This window comes from Lotus japonicus, chromosome 3 (assembly GCF_012489685.1).
Source record: "Lotus japonicus ecotype B-129 chromosome 3, LjGifu_v1.2".
Lineage (NCBI taxonomy): Eukaryota > Viridiplantae > Streptophyta > Magnoliopsida > Fabales > Fabaceae > Lotus > Lotus japonicus.
The window spans coordinates 5,790,999-5,803,220 of record NC_080043.1 but is presented as its reverse complement, the minus strand read 5'-3'; the positions used below and the strand labels follow the sequence as shown (position 1 = coordinate 5,803,220).

General features: G+C 38.2%; 1 pseudogene; it reads right to left on the bottom strand.

Moving 5' to 3' along the window:
* Window positions 1–8,619: 8,619 nt before the first annotated feature.
* Window positions 8,620–9,816, bottom strand: LOC130743474 (thioredoxin-like 1-1, chloroplastic; annotated as a pseudogene).
* Window positions 9,817–12,222: the final 2,406 nt, after the last annotated feature.

Below are 12,222 nucleotides of genomic sequence, written 5' to 3'. Positions count from 1 at the left end.
TGTTGACCATTGATCCTTCTTTAATCGCACCCAGCTTACCCTCAAAAGACTTTCTTGTTGATTGGTTGGGAGTGTCAACAATTGTGCAATCATCACTGTCAGACTCAGAAACTTCAAACTCAACCTCCAATCCTTTCAGCACATCCTTACCCCTTGATGGTGTCTTATGTTTCCTGACTTTGATGGGGGTCTTTGCGCTCTTCAAAGTCCCTGACTTTGGTCCTCCTTGGTCCTTAGCAAGGCCCACATTAAGAGGTTCGTTCAGATTCAGCTCATCGTCATCAGATTTTGTAAGGTCAACACACATGTCCAAATTTTTCTTCAGTCCATCAATCGTTTCTGCATCCTTGCCTACGATCCTTGATGCACATTTTACTGGACCACAATCTGGTGTTGCAGTTGTCGTGTCAGTTTGGTTAATAGGAGCACTAGTATGCTGTGAACAGCTTCCCTGAAACACGTTGGGGGATGACTTTGTGTCAACTGCCTTATTCGCAAGGAGTGTATTCAATTTTTCATCCAGACTTGTTAGCAGCTTGGTGTTGTTTGATATCTCTTCATCAATCTTCCCTACATGCCTGTTCATTGACTGTAAAGATGGTATTTCATAGGTCAGAACAGGTTTAAGTCCACAAAAATTGTAAAGTAAAGTTCACTATATAATGACGAATCAGAAGGTGTTGAAAACTGACCTTCATGTAGCCAATTAGGCTATTCAAAGCTTTCAGCAAGGTGAACAAACCCTCTAGGAAATCACGTCTTCCTACGTGATCAAGCTGTAAATATGGACGGGAATCAGTGACATGAAAGCAGATATAGTACAATGGATCCCCCAAACTGAGTAAAAACCCTTCATTTGTCATATCAAACTAATAAGTAAGGTCACTGAACAAATGAACCGAGTCAAAAATATCCACGTACTTTTAAATCTTGTACCTTTATCACACTAAAATATCAAACTAAAATATTCATGAACATAAAAATGAACATTAAATCAGTTAAATCCCCTAAAAAAAAAGTAAAGTAGGGTGCCCCCCTATATATAGGAATACAACGATTTGTTAGCACCCACAAGCGTATATTTAAGTTTAGCAGGTGTGATTAAACTTCCATTTGAAAAAGAGGTAAAAAAAAGTCATTGAAACAAACGGGACAGAAAGAAAGGTATTATGACTTTGTGAAAAGAACAAAAATAGAAAGCCAACTGTCTTCGTCAACACAAAAGAAGTCCTCATGAACATCATACAAAAAGAAACTGAACTTTTGGTGTTACGACTTTGTGAAAAGAACACAAATGTAGTTAAAGAGTTAATAGAAAAGTAAGGACTTCATAGAAAGGTACCATGTTCCTGAGTTCATGCATTTCAGCCTGTGCCTGAGCCTCTATGTGCTCCTCCTCTGTGTCAGCCTCAGTGTTCCTTTGTTGAGAGGTCTGGCCGTCTACATCCATAGAATCTCTTCCTCCAGGTTGCAGATCTCTGCAAAAATGGAACCTTTTTTTAAAACGGAAACGGACGGAATACGTGGTTGGTAACAAAATCTAAATGACTACCATGGACGTTTCATACCTTGACATGATTAAGGGTCAGAAAACCTCCAAACTTCACCCCCCAAATTGGTTCTGAAGTGGTACTTCAAAAACTGAATCCAGAGTTTGCGTGGTGGTCCTTCGAATAAGGGGTGAGGATATTGAAATGGGTACAAGTGGTATGATGTTTGAGATCTCCAATTTCTGATGAGTATCCTAACCTGTCAAGTCTATGAAATGACCCTAAATTGATATTAAAGATTAATGTAAAGTCCATATACACACTTAAGCAGTCACAGGTATCAACAAATAACCAAATAGCCCACTAATAACTCTACTTTTTAATCCAGTCAGCAGATGAAGTAGTCCAAGTAGTCAACACATGAACAAACAAGAAATTTAGATCTCAAGCACCTTACGTGAACACGGTGCATGATTAAGTGTTTGAGAATAAGGGTTTGTTACAATACCGGAATATTAAAGGTGTTACAAACTGTAGGACTAAATTACATATTCAAGGCAGGTTCATCATACTCCTCAGGTCCAAATTTTGTTGCTTAAGGGTTGCATTTTCCATGACTAAATCAAAGTTCTCCACCTCAAGCCTCTGGATCCTCTCATAGTTCAATTCAAGTTTGTGGTTGTTGTAGTCCACAATTGCTAAATTATGAGAGTTTTCCAACCTTCTTAGCCACTGTAGTGAAACTTGTTCCATTGCTATATCCAGTGAACTCTCATAAGGGCTAACTTCAACAGGATTACCTTTGATTTTGGGTGACTTTATATAGCACATGTAACTGTGGTGCGGTGACCCATTGATGATCTTTGTTGGATACAGGTAATACTCAGGTGGATCCATACCAAGGACCTTACAAGCATCCATTAACCATTGCTTCATGCTAAACTTTAGCAAAACTTTTGATCCTTGTGACATTCCATGAACGTGTCCAGGATTGGATTCCTTATCTGCACAATAGAAGAAAGGTTATTGCCCCACAAACGTATAAATAATTAGGTTACTATGAAGTTACTATGATGATGGCTCATCTTAACTGAACATGAACCCTTGTTGCACCGGTGTACTTGAACTGCTTGAGGATTGAGAAAGGTTGGGTGTGTTCCCACTGCTGCAGCCTGGGAAAACTTCATGTGAGCATTGAGTATGAACCTCCTCGTGAAGTATAGGGCTCTCCCTCACTTCTTGTTGTTGAAAGTAATTTTGGAATGCAGCCTGGGCCATCTCTAGGGTTGAGTAACATTCATGCTTGTTGTCCCTGAACTTGTACACCTGCGCGTTGCAATCCTCCCACGAAAAATATATGCCAGGATTCCTCCCACGGAACACAACATAAAACCTATTGCCTTTCCCAGTCATGGTGAATATAAGGAATGATGAAAAGGAATTATGTGATGGGGGGGGGAAACGACAAGCAGTTCAGTATCCCAGCTTCAGGTTTTCATTTGTTATGTTGGGAGGTGGTAAGATATACAATCCCAGTACCTTGAGTGTGAATAGGTTAAATAATATTAATGGCCCCACCCACCCAATCTGTCAGCACAATTATTTCCCATTAGAATAAGCTTGTTCAAAACCGCGTGAATGGTACTGATTATAGCTGTTTATATGGCAGGGGAATATATGCTTTTGCAGAAGCACAGCGTTGGGTCACATCAGTTAGCTTCACATGGAAGCCAATTGGAGAGGGAAAATTTGGGCGGGTTGTTTTTTGGGGGGAGCCTTTTTAGGGAATTAAATAATGGCCCATACAAACGAAAATGCAGATGAAATTGACCATTGATATACATGAATATTGAAAATTTAATAAAAGCTACGTTAATAATTTTAAAATTGATATACTTGACATATATTTATAAGGTTGACTGAATTTCTATAACGTTTGCATGCATAAATAAGTGTTTTTTGAATTTTTTTTATCATTAATAATGTTGACTTAAATGAAAATTTAAGTAATAGTAGAGAAAATAAATAAATATTTAAAGGGATTCTCAAAAAAAAAAATTTTAAAAGACAGTTAAAAAATTCGACACAAAGCTAGTTAAGTAAAACAGAAAAAAAGTAGCATAGATACTGACACATACAGGAATGATGACTTTCCACCAAGTCACCACGAAGTTTATGTGACAGTATACAAATTACGGTATGTATAATATGACTAAAACATTTTTTTTATCATGTCATTATGTAAGAGTTTTCTAAGAATATTTAAGGAGCCATGGCCTAAGCGGCTTAAGTGAAGTGATTCTCTTAACGGATGGGGTCCATTAAGATGAATCACGACCTAAGCGGCTTAAGTGAAGTGATGCTCTTAACGGATGGGGTCCATTAAGGTTACGGAAAACCAAAGCGGCTTAAGTGAAGTGATGCTCTTAACGGATGGGGTCCATTAAGGTTACGCAAAACCAAAGCGGCTTAAGTGAAGTGATGCTCTTAACGGATGGGGTCCATTAAGTTACGCAAAACCAAAGCGGCTTAAGTGAAGTGATGCTCTTAACGGATGGGGTCCATTAAGTTACGCAAAACCAAAGCGGCTTAAGTGAAGTGATGCTCTTAACGGATGGGGTCCATTAAGATGAATCACGACCTAAGCGGCTTAAGTGAAGTGATGCTCTTAACGGATGGGGTCCATTAAGGTGAACCACGACCTAAGCGGCTTAAGTGAAGTGATGCTCTTAACGGATGGGGTCCATTAAGGTTACGGAAAACCAAAGCGGCTTAAGTGAAGTGATGCTCTTAACGGATGGGGTCCATTAAGGTTACGGAAAACCAAAGCGGCTTAAGTGAAGTGATGCTCTTAACGGATGGGGTCCATTAAGGTTACGCAAAACCAAAGCGGCTTAAGTGAAGTGATGCTCTTAACGGGTGGGGTCCATTAAGTTACGCAAAACCAAAGCGGCTTAAGTGAAGTGATGCTCTTAACGGATGGGGTCCATTAAGATGAATCACGACCTAAGCGGCTTAAGTGAAGTGATGCTCTTAACGGATGGGGTCCATTAAGGTGAACCACGACCTAAGCGGCTTAAGTGAAGTGATGCTCTTAACGGATGGGGTCCATTAAGGTTACGGAAAACCAAAGCGGCTTAAGTGAAGTGATGCTCTTAACGGATGGGGTCCATTAAGGTGAACCACGACCTAAGCGGCTTAAGTGAAGTGATGCTCTTAACGGATGGGGTCCATTAAGGTTACGCAAAACCAAAGCGGCTTAAGTGAAGTGATGCTCTTAACGGATGGGGTCCATTAAGGTGAACCACGACCTAAGCGGCTTAAGTGAAGTGATGCTCTTAACGGATGGGGTCCATTAAGGTGAACCACGACCTAAGCGGCTTAAGTGAAGTGATGCTCTTAACGGATGGGGTCCATTAAGATGAATCACGACCTAAGCGGCTTAAGTGAAGTGATGCTCTTAACGGATGGGGTCCCTTAAGGTGAACCACGACCTAAGCGGCTTAAGTGAAGTGATGCTCTTAACGGATGGGGTCCATTAAGGTTACGCAAAACCAAAGCGGCTTAAGTGAAGTGATGCTCTTAACGGATGGGGTCCATTAAGGTTACGGAAAACCAAAGCGGCTTAAGTGAAATGATGCTCTTAACGGATGGGGTCCATTAAGATGAATCACGACCTAAGCGGCTTAAGTGAAGTGATGCTCTTAACGGATGGGGTCCATTAAGGTGAACCACGACCTAAGCGGCTTAAGTGAAGTGATGCTCTTAACGGATGGGGTCCATTAAGGTTACGCAAAACCAAAGCGGCTTAAGTGAAGTGATGCTCTTAATGGATGGGGTCCATTAAGATGAATCACGACCTAAGCGGCTTAAGTGAAGTGATGCTCTTAACGGATGGGGTCCATTAAGGTTACGGAAAACCAAAGCGGCTTAAGTGAAGTGATGCTCTTAACGGATGGGGTCCATTAAGGTGAACCACCACCTAAGCGGCTTAAGTGAAGTGATGCTCTTAACGGATGGGGTCCATTAAGGTGAACCACCACCTAAGCGGCTTAAGTGAAGTGATGCTCTTAACGGATGGGGTTCATTAAGGTTACGCAAATTCTATATTTTTTTTAACTCCAATTTATTGCTACTAAGCACGTGAGACCAATTTTATATTTTAATTAATTAATTTCCTAAACCACAATATATATATGTTAGGTTTGGATTTACCATTATAAAAAACACACTTTTACTTAATTAAGTAATTTCAAAAACAAAAAAAAAAGGTAAAACAAATTTATTTGGCACTAGGTCATTCGCCAACTGGCCCACTACACAACAAATGGGTTTATTCAACCCTTGCCACACTGGGTCGGGTACCATTCCAAGCAGCCTTCACGACCGGGTCTTATCCAAAACGCTTCACCACGAAAGGGACAACACTGGTGCCGCCGTTTCCCACGGATTCTTTGCTACCTTCTTCGTCCCACACAAAAAGATAAGGTCCTTGCTCTGGTACATGGAACCTGGTAGTTTACCTTACTTGCATGAAAGGAAAACCCTTTATTGTTCATTATTTCCATTTGTGGTAGCGATTTAGTGATTTTGGTCCACTTCTTCTTTATAAAACTGTACTTTATCTGATTTGTCTCCAACCGTACTCGTTTCCGTGCATGCATTTTTGTCGTCTAGCACAAATACCAAATTAAAGGTTCGAATTTTTTTCCTTTCTGTGCAGTACCACCACCTTGTTCAAATGGGGTCTCCAAATGCAGTCGGGGACGATTCTTTTCGTAGAGGATTCGGAATGTACTTCAGACCAGAACAGGTATGTCATCAAACTTTTGTTTTCAACCAAATTAGGATTGTGATTAGGTTTGTGCTGCAATTCGTTAGACCTTTTTAAACGAAATATTACCTGCACATGCACTTACAAATAGGTTACAATGATTCAACTCCATAGTGGGAACCTATATCTTCGTAGCTTTATCATACAACAGTGTTAACCAATGTTATTTCTATTTCAAACAATGAACATAAAATCCTGTTTATCAATCTTTTGACAAAAAACGTGTTTAAATGTAGGATTTCATCTCCATAAGTACAAGGTTTTATTCATACTGGGAGCACATAATTGATGGTCGTGAGGTTATGGTTGTCAACCCCAATGGAAATACTAGGCAAGTGAAAGTAGGCTTAAACAATGGCAAACCTGCATTTACCAATGGAGTCCGTGAGTTGGTTGCTTTTTACTCATTGACCGAGAGAGCATTGTTCAACTTTGAGTTTATTCTCCCACTTACTTTTAACATCCGCATTTTTGCTTATCATGGACCTGAGATTCAGTACCCAAGAAATGAAAATGTCCCAGAGGTAATCATCCTTGACTCTGATTCTGATTCTGATCCTGATTCTGATACTGGGCCTGCCGGTGAACCAAACATTCAATGGGAAAAGGTTGTAACTGACAAATATGTGAGAGGTAGAGTACCTTTGGTAAGTTCGACTCAATATCTTTTCTTATTTTTACGATTCTTTACTTTGATAGCTCAACATCTTGTTGCACCTACTCATTTCATGATAAATTTCCATTTAAATGTTGCAGAATTTACCAGCAAAGGTTGTCCACAAACTCGACCTTCATGGAATGACATCTTTACATGTCAGGGTATTGAATTCAAACTTGGCTGCGGATTGTGTCATAACTCGAGCTGAAAGAAACAAGAATGAGGCCCATTTAATTACGGGGTGGTATAAGTTGTGCAAGGACCTATACATGTCCCCTGGAAACAAGCTCATTTTCACCTTTCTCCCACTTGAACTTGAACTGCTCCTGCGTGTTGTGCGCAACTAGATCGTTTAGACTTTTATTAAGTTCTATGTTTAGGAACAAAAACTAGACTACCATGTCATAAGCGGCTTATGTCACTTTGCATTTTATGTTCTTGTTGTTTTATTGAACTACCCCCTAGTATGCATGGAAGCATTCTACTCTACTGTTATGGCCTACATATGGGTGTATTTGTATCAGATATTGTTTGTTATCACTTACTGTTATGGCCTACTTGTATGGCCTACTTGTATCACTTACTATTTCTACCTAATTATGTTTGACATGTTTCAGTTTCATGTGTAATGTGTTTGCAAATTTTGTGATTTTCATTCTACCTAAGGTGTATGCAATTACATTTTCACTTAATGCATCATAGGTCCAACACAGACCATCCATTTCCAATGGTATTGATGTCCCAGAACTGACCTTAAATTCCTTAGGTGATAACTGGCTGGAATTATAAAGCAACGTGTTTTGATGTTTTGCTTAATACTAAACATGAGGAGCAAATGAAGTGGGCTGCATTTCACTCCAATAATTTCACTAATTCAGGTGAAATGGATATAAGATTCCTTCACTTTGCAAGTAAAGCAATATCCATTCAGATAATTATTTTATTTTTTTGACATCAAGATCCATTCATACAAAAAGGAAAACAAGCATATGAATTCCATTTTCGTATGAATTCTCATTTTTTTGACATTCATCCATCCATTCATATGAATTCTCATTCAATTCTCCTTTCAATAACCAACCATGAGATCATAAATATAGTTCATTCCATTTTCTTCTGTCAAAGGAAAAAAAAATTAGAATTTACAACAAAACCCGGCTTGCACGGGTATTCCAGTGTATAAGAACATACTTAACCACAATTTTCTTAAACCAAACGGTGATCTCAGAAGTAAAATTACACCTCTCATATGGGAACCCAATTTTACCATGAAGAAAAAGGTTACTATATATAGCTGCCTCATAAATAGAATACAAGTGAGATCATCCACTAGAAAATAAACTGACATTACAGTAGGGAGGGATTCCTCAAATACACAAAAAGGGCAAAACTAATATTTCTACAGCGACTATCTAGCCTAGTATTAAATCCAAATAAAACATAAATCCAATTGCCTTGGAGGAATACACCCTTTGTAACTTGATATTCAATGATACCTTCATTCTGAAAAAGTATACCAATCGAAGGAACTTCACCGAACCTATTCTGTACAAGGGATTTCAAGCGATCTGTTCCCCCCGTTTGCGTAGAGTTCATCGGAAATCCAAACATACATGGAATCAAAAGATGGTGTTTGCTTACAAACTGGCCACATCATTAATAACAGCAGTGGTCAGGGTTCTCTGTTCCGAGGACTCCGACTTGGAGGTCAATGAAGGTAAAGTGAGGGACTCAGGAGCAGCTTCGGTTGCAAACTCTTCACTTGCAGGGGCATGTGCAGGCTGCAAAGGCGAGTATGTGAAAGAAAGCTCTTTGTTGGCAGAAAGAGCTAGGAGCTCCTTCTCCTCTAATCCTTTGGTTGGTCCCAAACTGCATCTATCGGGAGTGTGTTTGGCCAATGCATCTCTAAACTTCTTGATCTGTAATTGAAATCAAACTTCATCAGTTAACTTCACATCAGTTAACACATGCACAACTTGATCAATAATAAATCTATCATTACCATGATTCAACAGAGTACATGAAGAACCCAACAGGAAACACATGCATTCCAAACATATATCATTCAAATAGTGTGAAAAATGTTGAACGAATGGTCTCATGTTGAAAGCATTCTTCAGGTTTGTAATGAACAATTAGTCAGATGCCAATAAAAAGCATAGCTACTGAGCATACTAGTATGATTGGATCAGCTTTTCTTTCATCAGGATTAATTCAGAAACCCATAAGTTACACACAGAAGCTTCTCCAAACATGCCAATTGATTCTAACTTCAAAATCAATTGTAAAAGAGTTTCCAATCATGTCAAATCTCCTAAACTAAACAACAACCATTGCTATGCTACCACATCTAAATGCATAGTATAAATTTAATAAAATTGACATGGTATGTATAACTAACCGTGGCATTTGTGCAGCTAAAGCTTCATAAGCGACCATGAGCGCCTCTATAAAAGCGGAACAAGGGAAGAACATGAACGTTAAGGCTATAACACATAGATTTATGCTCCTCATGATTCAAATGAAGTAACTGAACATCAGGATTCATCTCAGCCAGTTGACAATTCTGCAATACCAAAACGACCTCAGAAACAAAATCAACAATTACAAACAATGCAAAACCATGAATACACTCATGGAGGTTGATTGATCTATGAATGAATCAGCTCAAGGGTGAAGAAGAATAATACCTTAGGATGAAGGGCTTTGCATCCACCACAACCAGGAGGGAAGAAATCAACAATCACAAGCTAATCCCCTGCGAAGCGAGTCAACAAGGTCTCGGAAGTCACCTCTCTCATGTTTGGCTGAAGACCCTTCTCCCACCAGCGAATCAACAATCACCCTTCTCCCAAGACTACGCCGCACTTCACTCGATCTAGGTCTGCAAGAGAGAGGGGAGGGTGAGAGAGAACAAAGATCGGTGACGTCACACACCCGGGTCCTACAAAGGGGTTCCTTATGCAATTTTTCCCAATTCTTCCAAAAACATAAACCAAACTTGCTTGCCAAGTCTAAGGTAACAGATCTTTACCGCATCCTTTAAAAATTATAAAATGAACGGTGGATAAGGGTGGTCCATCGATGGACCGTTTTTAAAACTTTCCACCCTAGTGGGAACCTAAATAAGGGGTACTAGGGGTTGGTGTACTCCTACAATCATCATTTTTAAAATTAGAGACATAAAGGCTGGGTGGGATGAAAAGTGAAGGGTTCGAGTTCGAATCCGGATGGGGGATTGATTTACTAACATTTCTAACAACTAACATTTGTCTATCAAAAAATAAAATCATGTTTAGAAAAAAGTTTTATATTATGCGAATTAGTATTTATTAATTAATCAAAAACATATTTTTAGAGTTATTAATATATTTTTCAATAAGTCAGCAAAGACCCAATTCAAACATAAAATACCCAAAATGGAATTATTATTGAGTTTTTCTAATGAGAAACTCGTGATGAGTTGAGAGTTTTTTTGTTTATCATTAGTACTAAGAAATTTTTGCTCTCATCTGATGAGTTTTAAATTAGTATATTAGCAGTGCTATATGGTACGACAGGATGTGGTACACGAAAGTGCACGAGTAGCAGTTAGTGGCGATTTTAAACCGCCACTAAGTTTGTTGTGCCAGGGAAAACAGCAAGCGTTACACATTTCTGGCGGTTTAAAACCGCCAGAAACGGCCTCGTGCTCCAATCGTGCTTAGATCCTCGTGCTCTCCATCATTATCCTTAGTATATTCATTAGACAGTTAATTTAAACTCTCTATGCATTTATGAGAAAAGAGAGTAATTTTTCTCACACGCATTAGTATTTGCTCAAGAAAAAAATAGATTATTTTCTTATATCAGGTGCATAAATATTATGATTTAATTAATTATATGTATAGAAACTATTAAAGGCTATAATTTTATATCTATAGATCAGTTTCATTATCATTATATAATCTTAAATTTTCCATCAACTACTCCTATCAATTTTGTTTTATCTATACCATTGCAAGAAAAGAGTAATTAATCATCTGTTATTCAAGATATATAGAAAAATCGGAAATCTTTGATAGTCCAATGAGATGCTCTAACCTTGAAAAAACTTGTATGAATAGTTTTAAACAAATGAAACAAATGCAGCCTCAAAGTCTAACTACTACTATATCTTTTACGTACGCAAGCTAAGTAGTAGCAAACAGCTCATCAATGAATATTTATGAAGATCAAGTCACATCGTATAATCTCCACCGCTCGGACTCGAAAAAGAACGAAGTCCCCTTCAATGCTAGATAGAGCCCCGTCCAACAAAACCTACTCAGCTTTTACTCCTGTAATGCCAAACTCATTTTTTCTGTTATCAACTGAGAACAATATCACAGTTCAGATGAATGAGAACATGTAGATAAATCAGCTTTTGGTAAATAGGCCTATTATATTTCTTTTAATAGCCAATCATGTATATCGTGTTTTTTTTACAATGTTAGTGCACATATTCCAGCTATTCAATCAATGGCCATAAATCGTGAAGTTTATAAAAAATAAGTTAACTATGATGCAGGTGATTTTATTTATTATTATTATTTTTTTTTTTGATAAGCCTATGAATCTATGATGCAGGTGATAGTTTCACATTGCAAATATCATATTGATCTTCAATTTTTTTAACTTTTGTGGCGATTATATTGATTGTATGGTTTGAAAACGGTATATTTATCTGTCGGTGGTTGTAAATACATTGTCCTTATTTTTATTGTACAAGTATAATTTATATATTGCAAAATGCTTTAACTTCAGCTAGTTCATGCAGATCCATAGATGGACCTTAGTTTCTAACAATGTATATACAAAAGTTAAATTAATCCGATCCTCAACTTGGTGGGCCAAAATCTGCCTTTCATGAAGATAGGATCGAATAACAAACGGTAGGAATATTTGTTTAAATTGATTAAACTTCAGTAGTTGTGCATGAAAGCTGTAAAACACGTCAAGGAGATACATAAGATGTCGGTAGTTTGAAAAGTATTTGCATAATGCAGATCTTGTCTAGTTTCACACATAATTTCCAACTTGACTACCATATGTGGACAAAATGAGTTATACCAGTGCTGAAAACCCCACACCTACTATTGACTTTGTATACATGATTTGGGTACCAAATCTTCATATTGGAACCTGCTCCTTACCTATCAGTCGAGTCACTAAGTTAAGGGCCCCTCCTGAGTAGTATAAAAGGTGATCATGCTGGTGTG